A 16,253-nucleotide genomic window follows, 5' to 3' on the forward strand; every position below is an offset into this window, starting at 1 on the left:
TCTACACTAGATTAGTTAAAATTCATTAATGCTTCAGAGATCTAGCTCTTAAGAATAGTTTCAGTGACACTCTATTATTCAAACCAGGGTACTTGTCTGATTGTAATTTTAAAATCCATTTCTGCTCTGCAGATTCTGTTCTGTTCTTAAGGTCTCCTCCTCTGACATTGGCATGTAAAAGTTTTACAGCTAAAAACTTAAACTTATGCTCATCGCCTTCCTTCATCACATGCATGGCTAAGGCATTAGACCAGGAGTATCCAACCTTTTGGCTTGCTGGGGCCGCATTGAGTGAACAGAAATGGTCTTGGGGCCACATATCAAATATATCATATAGTTAACTCTTTTGTTGCTCCGGAAGACCACAGTCGACCTCCTGGCTGTACTGTAGGTGCATTTGAACAATGAATAAATGTAATAATTGCCTAATATTTGCCTTAAAATTCTAATTCTCATTCTAATTCTAATTCTCTAATCTAACAGTTAACTCTAACATCTTAGTTAATATAGCTATATATATCTATATCTCTCTCTCTCTATATATATATATATATATATATATATATAAATATGTATATATATATATATATATATATATATATTTTTTTTTTTTTTTTGTTACAAATAAACAGATATTCACTACAAAACTAGCATTTCTCACTGGGAAAACCATTCCAGCAGTCCAACTATGTAAAATGTCAACATCAGCAGTCCTACAATACTATAATCCACAAAAATAACCCAACAAATTTGCAATAAAGTAAAGAATTCACATTACTGACTTAATAAAGCAATTCTGAATAAGCTACAAGAGGGTCTCACCCAAACAAATAACTGGTGCCAGAAATATGGCCTCAAGCTAAATGCCAAAAAATGCATCATCATCCCCTTTGAGGAGAGTGATGTCCCCACAAATTATCACATTAATAACAATGTTGTAAGCACGCAATAAGTCGTATGGTACTTGGGCACCAAGGTTGATAGAAACCTGACTTTTGACCACCACATTGTCTCCGTTGTAAGAAAAGCTTTTTACATGGCCCACTTCATTAGTAAGGGTATCTCATCCAGGGACAAGGAGGTCATAACATCCCTGTATTCTTCCTTTACAAGAGCCATTATTGAGTGCAGTGCCCCTTTTGGCATGTGCCTCAGCAAAACACCCTGCCAAAAGAAAGACTACAACCATTTCTGACAAAAAAGGTCAAAGGACTAAGTTCACTTAGTTATCCAAACAGACTAAAAAGCTTCTTGCTTTCCTCTGTCTCTCACTGGCCCCTATAAATGTCATCATTGGCTTGCTTTCCAGGCTAAGAAAGATCCTGCCTTAAGAGACTTCCTCTACCTCAGAAATACTGGTTGTACTTAAAATGCTCACTACAAAGACCACAGCCTTCACTGCAACATAAACAAGCCACTTTTTATGGACAGGTTCTTGACACAAAACCTTCAACTTCTGTAAAAGCTCCTCTCATTATCAAACAATGTAGTTCAGCAACACAATGGCTGGATGGATAGCCATAAATGTAGTCCTTGGGTAAGTAGCATAGCCTTCATCAAACCAGATGGAAAATCCACATACTAACCTTTCCCAGCTGGATGGCTAAGATCTAATATTGGTTACTCAAGTCTAGTTGCCCAAGAAGAGGGGCATGTTTAACTAAGAATTCCATTTGCAAAATTATATTCAGTATACATATTAAATCTCTCTCTCTTACACACACACACACACACACACACACACACACACACACACACACACACACACACACACACACACACACACACAAAGCCCCTACTTGTAAAATAGGCAACCTCAGTAACCACATGACACCCACTCACTGAATGAAATTGTCTGGAAGTCAAAATATCTGAAAAAAAAATCATAATAGAGATGTTTCATCCATGTAATTTCCCACCACCAAAAGGACCATCAATAAATCAACAAACAACTGCTCGGCAAAAAGTAAATCAATAAGAAAACCATAAACTATATTGCTACATACTGATGTAAACATATAACTTGTGTCAATCCCCAGGTTAATCCATACCAAATGATTGTTTCAGAGCTTCAGCTATGTACAAACAGCTTTCTCCTAAAAACTTTACTCATTGATATTTGCCTTGCTGTAATTATAACTGTAAAAAAAATGTTTTTAAGTTTATTCTGTACCTCAATGATTCTCACTGTTGCGAGATGTAATCTCTGCCATATTGTATGAGTACTACATCCATAATTTGCTGCCTCTCTCTCTCATGTATTGCATTATATTGTTTTGTGTTATTTTTGGAGCTTTTCTCCCCGGGCCTCTGCTGAAAATGGACCTGTGTCCAGTCAGACTTTCCCGGTAAACAAATATAAAATAAAATAAATAAAAATAAACTTCCCTCCAATCTAAAGCCATTTGACATTCAGACATTTTAATTTGTGCAGAAGTTACTCACAGATTGACAGTTTACTGAGCTGTAATGCTGACCTTCGCTTTTGAAAAAAACAAATTCCCAGACTTTGTCAATAGCTCAAAGTGTAGAGAGGATTATTTATTTATTATATATTTATTTATTTTTGGAAAACATCTTTAAAACTGTTAAATTGATTACACACCCAGAAACACAGAAAAGTTATTGTGATTATGTAAACCACAGACTGCTGCAAGAAATCAAAGTCACATTAGCACTCTATGCTTATGTCCGAACAGATGAATCATACCTGTCAATTCCAAAATAAGTAAAGTAGCTTAATTTGTTTGTGTCTTTCGGCTTTTCCCGGTTAGGGGTTGCCACAGTGGAACTCCGGTCCGCTAATGATTGGTAGTTGATTTTTACGTGCCGAGTTACCAGCCCTGACGCACAACCTTCAACGGTACGTTTATTCACGCATGTCTCCACATAGAAGACGCTCTAGCTGAGAATTGAACCGGACAGCGTCTTACTGTGAAGCGACAACGTTACCGCAGCACCACCACCGCGGCAAAGTAGCTTAATAAGAAGGTTATTTGCAAGGTTACATGGCAGTTTATATTGGAAATAAGCAGAGATATTAAAAAGGCTCTGTTTTTCATAATTATGCCGAAAAGTCTTCCAAGGTAAATACAACTTCTGATTTAGTATGGAACCATACCTCTCAACCTTAGAGCAAGAAATCTGGACAAAGCGAAAAATAAAAGTGGGACACAGGCCCAAGAATAGTTATGCATCACAGACACCATTGAAACAACTGTAGCTGCAAACATTATACATTACTTATAATCTTTCTATCCCATCATTGTCAGTTAAACATTATATGGCTCATTCAGTCCTGCCTTCTTTTGCATCAAAGAAAACCATGCTTTGAAATGACAAATGCATTAAAATAATAAATAAAACACATTGCATCAACATCCTGCAACTTCCTACCTGCAAGCAACCACAGAGGTTTCACTGAAACTAGGGCTGCTTGTTTCCCCAGAATGACAGCTCTCCCTAATTAAGTCTAATGGTATACAATCTACCAGTATCTGGACTACCTGAAATAAATTAAATTATGGCCTGTAAATTGAAAGTACACTTTGTTTAATTAAACTATATTTCTAAGCCCACGTACTATATTTTTTCAGTAACATCCCAATATCCATTTCCAGGTCACTTTACAAGACATTGGCAGTGGTAGACTTGGCATCCTTCAGAACTCCACAGGCCCACGCTAATACATTGTCCATTAAATGTAAATATCCATCCACTGTAAATGGCAAGAAGCTATGTCTTAAAAAATCTACTTCTGGCATGCGTACCCAAGTATCAGGTTTTGAAACAAAGAAACATATTCTCCACAGTCCGTAAGTCTCTGTCTTTAATAATCATCTACTGTTGCAGCACTCCCAACACATAAGCACACTCATACACACTAAAATCCCCAACATTTAAAAATTGACATTGTGCCCACCTGATTTGCCAGTATTGATGATCCGCCAAAGCTATGCTTACTGTTTTCCAATCAACCACTGCTTAGAACCCACCAATGAAAAAACAGTACTAGGTGCTTTTTTGTTTGTCTGAAAAAACAATACAACTTTATATGCTACAGTCCCACATAGTCAGTCCACTACTGACCCATTAACCCCAGGCTGCTGTCTCATTCTTACTCCCTGGAACTGCATTACCTTGGATTACTACTTTTATTTCCTAAGCAAAAGACACAAATTGGAAGATGAGGCAAAAATCCAGACTTTTTTTTGAAAATCCATACAGTTAAGAGCTATGAGTTCATGTTCAATACAACAATCTCCCTGTCAGGAAAGCCGCAATTTAATGAAAGTGTACTCTTAATGTATGATATATTTGTGAGCTAACTTGTTTGTGTTCAGTAGGTAGACTGATCATTGTTAGCCTCTTTGTGCATGCGTCTCTCTCAGTCATATACACACATACACACACACACTCTTCTTCTACTTTCACGCACACAATTCTGCTTTCATGCATGCACTCACTCACTCCATACTTACCTATTAACACAGGTAATTGCTGTCCCTTTCAAAGGCAACAGCGGCAAATCCATACACTAGTCCCTCTTCAGCGAGAACACACACACATACACACACACACTGATTGGCGCAAAATAATGGCGTAAACACACTAATGCTTTTTTGGCTCAAAAACAAAACTAGAAGGGTGCTTTGGCGCATGCGCACACCGACATTAGCATTACATGTCACGGGAGCGAAAAACACAAAACAAAAAAAGTGTTTTGGTGCATGCGTACATCGATGTTGCAGTTAGAGTTTGAGGGCCACATAGAAGAGCTCTGAGAGCCGCATGCGGCCTGCGGGCCGCAGGTTGGACACATCTACATTAGACTCTTTTGAGTTCCTGATATCTCGAAGGTGTTCCAATATTCTATCTTTCAAAAGTCTATTTGTTTTGCCAATATAAAACGGATGGCATGTTGTACAAAAACCAAGGTAAACCAAATTCTTAGTGTGACAATCAGCATAAAAATCAGTAATGATATCAAAACCAAGGTGTGGGTGTGTAAAATTACCTCCTGAATAAATATAAGCACAAGCTTTACACCTTCTACAAGCAAAAGTGCCAACTCTTTCTGATTGCATATGGGTAGTAGAATTCTGGGGTCTATAGCACAGTTGTTTCTTTAAAGATTTATTGTTCCTAAACATAAAATCTGGTTTATTATTAATAACCCAACGCAACTCTCGTATTTTTAGTAAGATGTCCCAATTTGTACTAATAACATCACATACCATATTGGTGTTACTAGCAAAAGTCAGAGGCATTCTCAGTTTAGTTCTGTCAGTGTTGTTCACAGACTCACATTCATCTATGTCATTAGGCGTCTGCATAGATACTGTGCTAGAGTTCGTGCCATAAAATGGTCTGCATCTACCCAACCTCTCCTTCCAAGCTTCTGAAATCTGCATATCTATGATATCATTGTTATAGCCCCTGCTTAAAAATTAATCTTTCAGAGAAGCTAGAGCAATATTCAAGTCAACTTCATTATTATGGAGATGCATCATACGAAAAACCTGTCCTTTAAGGATGTTCTGTTTAGTGTGATTCAGATGCATACTGTTGTTGTGCAGGATACTGTTCTTTCTAACACTCTTCCTGTACACACTAGTAGTGACTGAATCTAGTATGTCTCTGTTCAACTGTACATCTAAAAAATCTATCTTTGTGGATGAGTATTTATAAGTGAACCTTAAGAAATCATTTGTACCATTGATATATTGAAAAAATTCCATTAACAATTGTTCTGTCCCTTTCCAAAGTAAAAGAATATCATCCATAAACCGTACATACCAGCCAACTGAGGAACCATGTCTGTCACTCGAAAGAATAGGTTGTGTCTCCCATCCAACCAAAGTAAGGTTGGCATAGCTATTGGCACATGCTGTGCCTATAGCTACCCCAACCTTTTGCAAATAGTGCACTTCATTGAAAATGAACACATTATTCTCTAAAATAAAATTAAATAAGCTACACAAAAGTCTAATTTTGTCATTAGATATATTATGTGCATGTAGCAGAGACCTGACATTCTCTATACCCCAGTCATTGGGTATCACAGTAAACAGTGAAACTATATCCATTGTAACAAAAAAGCAAGTTCCTGTAATATTACCAAGCTGGCTAGTTAACTGAGAGAGAAAATCTTTGGTATCCTTCAAGACAGTTTTACATTCATTCAAAACAGTACAAAGATTTTTCTCAACAAAAATGGACAAGGGTTCCATCAGCCAACCCCTACTAGACACTATGGGTCTCATTGGTGGTCTATAGAGATCTTTATGTATATTCGGGAGGCCATATACTATTGGGACGGTAGGATTGTCGACTTTAAAATATTCAAATAATGGTTCTGTTATCAAGCCTGTGATCAAGAGATCAAATACTAAAAACTCTACTTTTTCAATGATACCCTTTAGAGTATATGATGGTATAGTAACATAGGTGTCGGCATTGGCTAATAATTCCATCATCAAAGAAATATAAACACATTTATCTAGCACAACTATGGTTTTATTTCAACACTACTTAAGCCTTTCAAATCTGCTAAAGCTCGCCTCTTATCAGAAGTTAAGTTAAAAAAGCGGTCATTGTGCGTATCCAAAATCTTCTGCCTGAGTTGTCTATCAAAAACATCTATAAAGAGGTCAATGGTAGAATTGGGTGGGTGCACAAATAGACTAGGTTTTCTAAAAACACAGTCATTGTAATTATCCTTCTTAAACATCGTTTCCAGAGTCAAAGTCCTGCAAAACATATGTAGATCTTTTAAAACGTCAGTTAACACTGCTGTCTGTGCAGGTACGAAAGTCAACCCTCTATTTAACACTGAAATCTGAGTCTCGGTTAACGTGATAGATGATATGTTGTATACTAAACCTGTTTGGTTCTTTATACACTCCTTGTTGTGTCTTCCTCACTCTGAATCCATCGAATCCTGGGATTCTGGAAACGATTCCTTGACCAGCCTCGTATCCGCAGCGGTTCTTTCAATAAAAAAGAAGTAGACACCCCTGCTGCATCCATTAGCATTGTTTCATGTGCCGGTAGAACAGCTTTAGGTGAATGACTCTGTGCTCCTGTTGGTACTCGGGGGTTTGACAGAGACGGTGCTATTGGGAATGGCTGTAGAGCTATTTCTGATAGCATTTTCTTCATTACCTCTTCCTCCACTTAGATTCACTTTGGCAAACGAACTGTTAGATTCATTTGGTTGTCTCTGCATGTCTCCTCTACGAGACTCAGTTACTTATTTGTACTTTCATAAAATTAATAGGTCTGTTCTTTCTAGTTTCCCTAGTACAGCAGAAAATCTCAGATTTTCCTTATGTGCTCTGTCCTGTAATTCTACCATTTTTTGAAACATCTCTTCTTGAACCATCTCATACTCAACCAGCCTATTCTTTATTTCAACCTGTGATTTTTTGCAGTTTTATTAGCTCATCTGAATATCTGTTTGAAGCTTCTTCATTTTTTCCCAGCCTTTTGAGTTGATAGATTGCTTCACAGTGTTTCATTTACTTTAATCAGCTCTTTGACATTTGACTTATTTTTTTCCTGTAGATTACTGAAGGCCATGTCTTGCACCAAAGCTGGAGCTTGAACTGCTTTTTGCTGAACAGCTGCAGGATTCTTCCCAGTCTGTGTTTTCCCTTAACCTTTTCTAGTTGATTTTTACTCAGGCTCTCTTAGTTTCTTCTTTGCATGCATTTAAAGGCAGTGTACTTACTAGCCAGTAACTGAATTTTACTCAAGTTGATAACATCTCTGACTGGAGTTTTTCATTTTCTGTTTTCACACTGGGAGAGATAAATTAAGCTGTTAATCAGTCTGCAGCCAACTTGGAAGTCCTCCTTGCACAGACTACAACTTATGTTTTTTTCTTTCCTGTGTCAGAGTAATCCAGGCAGACGTTTCTATCCACATGTGATAGCTTAAAGTCACCTTATAGAAATCCATGTGCATGCGCTGTCATTGTGTTGGAAGAATGTAACAAAATTGTGCTCAACTTCTCTCTGAATGCTTGAATGTTAACCAGAATCCCCATGCAAAAAAAAAAAATTATTTATATCTCTAGAACAGATAGGTTATTATTCTCACTACTATGTATGTGTATTTTTTGTGTCTTGAATAGTCTAATAAAGAATCAGTGCTTCTCTTCTCTTTTTTATTGCCAATCTATCTTAGTCAAAGAGTACAACAATGGATTTTAACAAAGACTCTGATTTTCTCAAACTTTCAACACTGAAATGACTCGTATATGCATTTTGTGCACTATGTACACTTCACTGGTACCACAATTCATAGACATGGATCACTGTACAAAATGGCAGAGTTCAAAAAACCTACCTGTGCTATTAGTAGATAATACTTTCATAATTTCTCTGACAGTATCCTATTCCTGCATTTACACCTTATAAAATTTGAAATATAACCTTGATTCACCATGGAAAATTGTTGACACTAGTATATTGTTCTCGTGCAAAATGGAGAAAGGGGTTGAGGATGGATGAATGGATGGATTTTCTTTCTTTCTTTATGAGAACAAATTTTATTGTGACTTTTTGTTATGTTCATACAGTTTTGTAATGGAGCCTTTCTCCATGGGCCTCTGCTGCAAATGAGATTTGTGCCCAGTCAGATATTCCTGATAAACAAAAGCAATAAATAAATATAAATAAACAGATAAGTAAATAAATTATTCAGTGGCTATACGTAGTTATTTAGTAAGGCATTGTATATCTGACTAAACCGCTCTTCCCAACTGTGCTGTTCTTTGCCAGCATGCCTAGGAATGATGAATTCATATATTTTTTTATTGGCATGGCAATGGAGCTATAGTCATTATTATAATATGATGATGAGGGGATGTGGTGCAGGTTCTCATTGGCAGAAGATCAACAGCATCACTGTGCAAAGGCAGGCAAAGTATGGTTGTGACAGCAGGTGTTCCTGCACCACAGAGAACTCCATTTCCAAAAGGGTTTTTCCTACCATGCAACACCATCTGTTTTTGCAGCTGAATTCTCATAAGCTATTCCAATGGGACTAGCACATGTGCAGGTGGTGTACTGTTTGCGAATTGTGTGTGATGTTGGGGAGGGATAATTTATATGTGTGGTGTCAAGATGGCATACTGTGTATATTCAATAGGACAAGACTATGCACAAGGTCTTTCTCCATTGTGTACAATTCTTCATGAATTACAAAAGACTTTGGTATACAAGCACAATGTGCACTAGCCTACTCCACATCAAACAATGTTTATAAATAGTGCCCAAAATTACATTTTCAGTACACCATACCTTGATGAGTCTCTATAATTTGTAATGGAGGTCCATAACTCTGGAGCTGATTGACTGACTGACTGACTGACTGATGTTTATATGCAATTGTATTCATGGTTTTCTACATTCTGACACATTCACCTTTTATTGATGGAGTTTTTTTGCTCCCTTTTGTTCTCTATATTCAGTCCTATCACAAAACAGCTAAACCCTTTAGTCATCAGATGAGTTCAAGTCTGAGTTAGTGATACAAACTGAAAATAGATTATAGTCTAAAGACTGCAGCAAGCAGTAGAAAGTATTCTTTGCTTAAAATTTTTTTTCTGTTTGTCTCTATCCTTGATTTTGTAAAGCCTTGTTAATATCAAAGCATTACACCAAATAATGTCAGTCTCTTTCTTCCACGTCATATGGCTCTACTTCTAAACTTTCAAAGTTTATAAGATTGAAGGTTTGAAACTTCAAACTATTTAATTGGAGATCACTGTACAGCGCAGAACAGTATATTTACCATTTTCCACGCTATAGTGTGATCTCAAAGTTGGTATATTTAATTAGCAGGGAGCATAGGGATGCAGGGGGGCAATGTAAAAAAATATTTTTTTATATTTCTTTTTCTTTTATTTACATTTTGAAGTTTCAACATTTCAATCTTACGGTCTCAACCATAAGAAATTCAAAGTTTTGAAACTTCAAATTTTAGAAGTAGACCTATATATATATATATATATATATATATATATATATATATATATATATATTTGGGTTTCTTGTTCAAAGCTGATTTGGAAGTCAAAATCTGTTCAACTTTTCCTTAGACATATAGGTTATCAAATTATTTACGTTTATTACTGAAGTGAGGTTCCAGGCTGCACAAGCAGCAGTCTTGTTGCTATGACAATTAGTCAGTAATATTCATTTAAAAAAGATCATGTTCAAACTGGAGAAAAGTAGCAAACTTCTAAATATTTTATGGATAAAATTTATTTCTGCAAATGTTGTTTGCATTAGCAAGTTAAAGCATCCTATATATAATTGCTTATTTATAGACCACCCACCAAAAATAATTCACCTTGAACTTGGAAAGAAAAAAAATAATGCATTGATCAAATACTTTTCACAAATGGGCACCACAGAATAGTACTTGTCATTTAAGGTCATGTTTTTCACTTTGCTTTGGCATTAAACAATCCACTAAGTGACATTTGGTAGTGAAGTAATGTAGAATGTATAGATTGCTTATATTTGGAGGTTATACTTCATGATCGGGTATCACAGAACAGCACTTATTAAATGATTATGACTATGTTACTTTCAGTAAAAAGTAAAGAAAACATGTCTGAACCATTTAGCTGCACACTGCATTCCTATTAAACAGTCCACCAAGTGATTTTTTTTCAAACACATAAACTAAAACACAATGTTCTGCTTACTTGTATTTGTCTATAATGTCTCACAGTCAGGTATCACACAATAGAGTTACATCAACAAGATACATTTAATATGGCCTTCAGATGTTAAGTAGATATATGTAAAACTGAATTAATGCAGCATCTGGAAGCTGGATTTATTCAGTCATGCACAGAGCAGCATATCCAAGGCTACCTTACTTCAAATGCAGTCATATCCAATCATTTATTTTCCAACTAACAGTACAAGTGCTCTGCTAGCCACCATTTTGCACTGAAAACACTTAATGCACTTTAAAAGATAAAAATCCACTTCAAGACATTTTTCTAATTTCTAAATATACTGATGTCTAAAATATCTAATTGCAGAGTGAAGTTGAACGATGACCATATATATAATAACTCTTGCAGGTCCAGACTGAGAGTGAAGAAATGTCCTCCTTTCTGTGTAGCACTTACATGTTATTCTTCTTCCTGCCTTGTAATAGCCTACAGAGCCAAAATAAAAGGAGAGAAGTGAAAGAAAGAACAAAAAGTGGAAATGCACCCTTTTGGTGGGTCACAAATGCTACTGAGAAAGTCAAAGGCTCATATGGCCTAGTTCTCTGGTCAGTTCACACATTTCCTCTATCTATCTATCTATCTATCTATCTATCTATCTATCTATTTTGCAACACTCAGTCACTGAAATTTTTGTTGACCTCTATGTGTTTTTAGCTACAATACAGACCAGACTAGAAGATAATGAAGTCCATGCTGTCAGAATGGGAAGTTAATGTTTTGTTGCATGGACAATGACTACGGGAATGGGAAATTAAGAGAAGTAAAAGGTTTAACAGTTTGCTTAAATTATTAAAAGACAAGTAGTGCTTTAGTTATAAACATGATGACTTGGAAAACCAGTGTAATGTCAGGATATATGGTGTGACCGAAGGCATGAGGGGAAATTTTGAAGTACGTCAAACATATTATTGGTGATGTACTTAATGTGAAGCATTTAGGTCTATATGATGCAGTTCATGCTTGAGCCTTTCATTTAAAGCTACATTCTAAGTCATTTTCTGTTGGAACTAGTTATCAGTATAAGAAATGATCTGTAAAGCTGCATTTGTGAAAAAGTGAGGTTTCATTGAATTATTGTACTTCATTTTTAACTAGGACTTATCTTTACTTCAGCCTGAAGGGATTTATATAATTGAAAAGCTGTTTATGGTTAAACAAATAATAACTGTCATTTTGCAGCCTACAATATTTTGCATCAGTTTAAATGATGGTACAATTATTTCTAATTGTCATTTTAACATCAGTGTATTTTTGCAAAGGCCATCATGCTCATTAACACAAGCTTAATATATATCGTGACAAGTCTAAAATGTTAGTGCTGTAACCAGCCTGCTCCTATTACTGCCTCAACTGAGTCACTGTTTTCAAAGAAATCATATAAAACTCCAGCCTTAAAAGAACTGCATGGTTACATATGTTCTCCTCACCAGTTATATGTTCCACCAGCCTCACTACAAGCTACGTTAGATTTTAGTGTGCTGATTGATTTGAGTTGACTTGCCTTACCTGACTATTCCTTTCTGTACTGAATAAGACATTATGCACTCAGCATGATTCAGCATAGTTCAACTATGAAGGTACATTGAATGATTGAAATGGAATGGAATGGCTCTTTTAAATTCATGTTTTTTTTTCTCAGTGATGCATGTATAATTTGATACTGCTCAGTTGCTGTGAGCTATTATATATGATAAAGCTTATCCCTTTTTAATTCTTAATATAGAAGCAGGCATTTTACTGCATCAGACTGAAATAATTTGAAAACTTATGTGGGGTGGGGATTAGGAAGTGTCCATCATGACCAAATATTTATTGCAGTGCAGTGTTGATTTGTTTGGTAGTGTTTAGACTGCTGGGCACATTCAATCAGCTTTATTATGATTAGGAACCACTGGTTTACTCTTCAACCTGAACTATAAGTTTATCATAAGCTAACTAATATTACTTGAAGTTCGTATATCTTAGTCTGGTGTCAAAAACAATAGCTTACTCGATACAACTATTACTAGTGAGTCTGTAGAACATTGGACCTCCTGTAAGTGCAGGTCCAGAATAATAAGTGACATAATTATCATCAGATCTAGTATTCTCTGTAATTACCACTTCTTGTACTGTTTCATAATTGTAGTGACCTTTTTTTTTTTTTTTTGCAAGAAAATGAACTGATGGCTTGTTTCACTAGTTCTATTTGTAAGGTGTGTTCAAAAAATGACAATGGCTGTGAAGCTACTGCAGTAACATTCTGGGGAAAACACACTGCTAAGGCTTGATGTTCTACTTCAATGCTGTATTACAAGCACGCCACCACCCTTAATTATGGAATTTTATTTAGAATTTTATTTAACCTAGTTACACTGTTGTTTTACAATGTCTTACACAATGTTGCAGTTATACTCTTTTTTGGTGCCCCAAGTAACAGTCTCCTTTAGAGGATGTCATTTGCAGTGATTGGTCTTTTTTTTGATGTATGCAACCTAGGCAATATTATTATTTGTAGCTATCGTTTTTTAATTCTAATAATCTTCTCAACAGTCACTGCTTTGACTGCTTAACAGAATTTTTGGTGTCTTGGGTGCAGAAACAGGGATGATATAGAAATTGGGCATATGTGTGTGTGTTTCCTTTCCTTGTGATCAACAGATGGACTTTATTGGTTCATAAGTAAGTACTAGGCTAGCTACCCTTTCAGGCCACTTTAAGCCTAGCCAATTTCCCTTTTTTTGCTCAAATTAACCTATGCCATTTGGTTAGCGATTGGACTTACCCATCCCACTGTCAATAATTATCTATTACCCCTAATGAAAATAACTGGGATCACACCATAGATAATTCAAGCTGACCCATGTATGGGATAAAGCATTTAGGAGCTGTCTCTGTCCATTAGTGGTACAGTGCAATCCCGGGGTACATTTTCTCTTTTCCATCCACGGATCCAAGTTACTCTTGAATATGGACAGGAATGAATTTTGTTTTACGTGGAGGGGAAGTCTGTTCCAGAGTAGCAGTAGCCTCTATGAGATATACCTGTCCCTCCAAACTGTCACTATATAACAGCCTGCTAGAGTATGCATTAAGATACTGGGGCCGTATGCGCTATTTTTCTCTTGGGTGTTGACTAGCTTTATAGTCCTATTCTGGCTAAATATCTTATTCACAACAATGACCATTGATGGAGGGAGCTGTTTCAAAGAGATAATGACCTTGAATTGTTACTAATGTTTATAGTTTTAATTTTTGTATGTCCTACCACAAAATATGCAGTTGAGTTTCAAACATTTGAGGAAATTATAAGGGTAAACCCAAATGAAGTGCAATGGAAGACCCTCACCCTTGGGAAACCATCTTCTTAATTGTGATATTCTCCTTGCCAGGTAAGTATAGCTTAGGATCCCTATCCACTTTGTCCCATTCTTAGTGTGCATGCTTGACTGTGACCCAACTTGTCCATTCAGTCCACAGTCTTTTCAAGTTTGAATTCCAATTACCCAGCAGTGTCAGCAGCCTGAACTAAGTAGATAGCAGCGCAGCCACAGAGAGACGGTAATGAAAATAAGCACATCTACTTACGTCTTCTGCGTGGAGACATGCGTGAATGGGCGTACCTTCGTTGAAGGTTGTGCGTCAGGCCTGGCAAGCCGGTACATAAAAATCTACTGCCAATCATTAGCGGACTGGAGTTCCGCTGTCGCGACCCCTAACTGGGAAAAGCCGAAAGACACAAACAAACAAACAATAATAAAACAGACACCAACAGCAGTAAAGCAGCCGTGAGCAGAGACAGGGCCAGAATAATGAGCAATAAACAACAAAACTGCTCACAGTTGAGCCAGGCTGTATATGTTCCAACCACCACAAAAAGGCAGTATAAAACCTTGCAGATAAATAAATTTCAGTTGTGTCTATTCAGACCAGTTAGAACATCCAGAATATGAAATACCAAAGTCCAAAATATGGAAAAAAGCCCCAAAATGAGTCCAAATGCAATGAATAAAAAGCTCTTTATTAGGATCCAAAAGTGGTGAGCGCTTTCGCTAACAAGCTTTATCAAACCCAAAACCAGCAGAAAAGAAACAGGGTTATATAGTGTAAGCAATTAAAACAATAAAACAATTAAACAATCAGACTTAGGTTAAACCTATAAGAAACCTTAAAGGCATAACATACTTATAAAATAATTACAAAATATAAAATAGCCTATACAGAAACCTAAACACCCTAATATAAACTTACAGTTTAGGGCAATCACTATATAAATAAATAAAAATAAAAATATATAAAAATAAAGATATAAGTGCATTAACAAAGTATGAAATGTGTGCAAACAACATAAAATCAAAGAATCAAAAGTGTCTAAAATACATCACTTGGTCAATACTTTACATCTTCTGTTCTTAAGTGCAGGTTTAAGTGGTATTCTATCATTTAGACCTGGATGTACATGAGCTTGAAGTTTAACTATCCAGGTTGTTTCTACCTCCTCAGTATGATTAGCAACATCACCTCCTCTAATACTAGGAATATTATTTATCTGCAAGGTTTTATACTGCCTTTTTGTGGTGGTTGGAACATATACAGCCTGGTTCAACTGTGAGCAGTTTTGTTGTTTATTGCTCATTACACAAACAAACAAACTTACGTCTCTGAAGAAATCGTATTTTAGCTACCTTTTTCTAAACTTGACTGTGCATTTTACTGGATTCCACAAGCTTTAAGCATAGCCACTTATTGCATGTCTAGAAGTAGCATGTGCTCCACACAATTGATTGCGATATTATACCTACCTCATTAATATATTCCAGTCTATTTTGTTGTGTATTAAAAGGCAGCGTTGTTACTGAATGTCTACTAGAGAAATTGATTGATGATTTTTGCAGTGTACAAGGATATTATTTAGTTTGAATTTATTCTCTGCTAGCAAACAACATCACTGTTGGTGTACTCTGCTTTCACTCTGCCTTAACATTGCATCATTTCAAATGTACATTTATATCTTACTGAAACTCTTGTCCTTCTACTATCAAATAAATATTTAAACAAAAGTTGGACATTCCCGGTCAACAAATGTAAAATAAAATAAATAAATAAAATAAAAAAGCTTAGCATCCTCATCCTGTTTGTTTTGTTAAAGTTCATGCTGCAAAAAGACAGCACCATTGATTGGATTCTTACCAATAAGGATCCATATAATTATACCACTGGGACCCTCCCCAACGACCTCAGTGACCACCTTATTACCTATATTATTAAACATAAATGCCCAACTACCAACCCCCCCTTATACAGACTAGTCAGAAACAAAAAGAAATTTGACCCACAACTATTCCTTGCAGAACTTAAGTCCTGTAACTGGTCTATCCTTAAAACTCCACCCTCAGGCGTTTCAGGTTTCCTACTTTAATGACATGTTCCTTAACATACTTGACTCTCATGCCTAAAAAACGACAATTAGATCCCAAGAGCGGGTAGCACCTTGGCTAACTAGACAAAC

At 36.2% G+C, this 16,253-nt stretch overlaps 1 protein-coding gene and 1 pseudogene across 1 annotated transcript in view; one reads left to right on the plus strand and one right to left on the minus strand.

Annotated features, from left to right (window-relative positions):
* The window catches only part of ECRG4 (ECRG4 augurin precursor), a 250,916-nt gene that overhangs the window by 191,092 nt on the left and 43,571 nt on the right, over window positions 1-16,253 (plus strand). The gene's annotated exons all lie outside the window — the stretch shown is intronic.
* On the minus strand, window positions 14,003-14,144 carry LOC122802973 (annotated as a pseudogene).

This window comes from Protopterus annectens, chromosome 5.part0 (genome assembly GCF_019279795.1).
Source record: "Protopterus annectens isolate FY-2018-M chromosome 5.part0, PAN1.0, whole genome shotgun sequence".
NCBI lineage: Eukaryota > Metazoa > Chordata > Ceratodontiformes > Protopteridae > Protopterus > Protopterus annectens.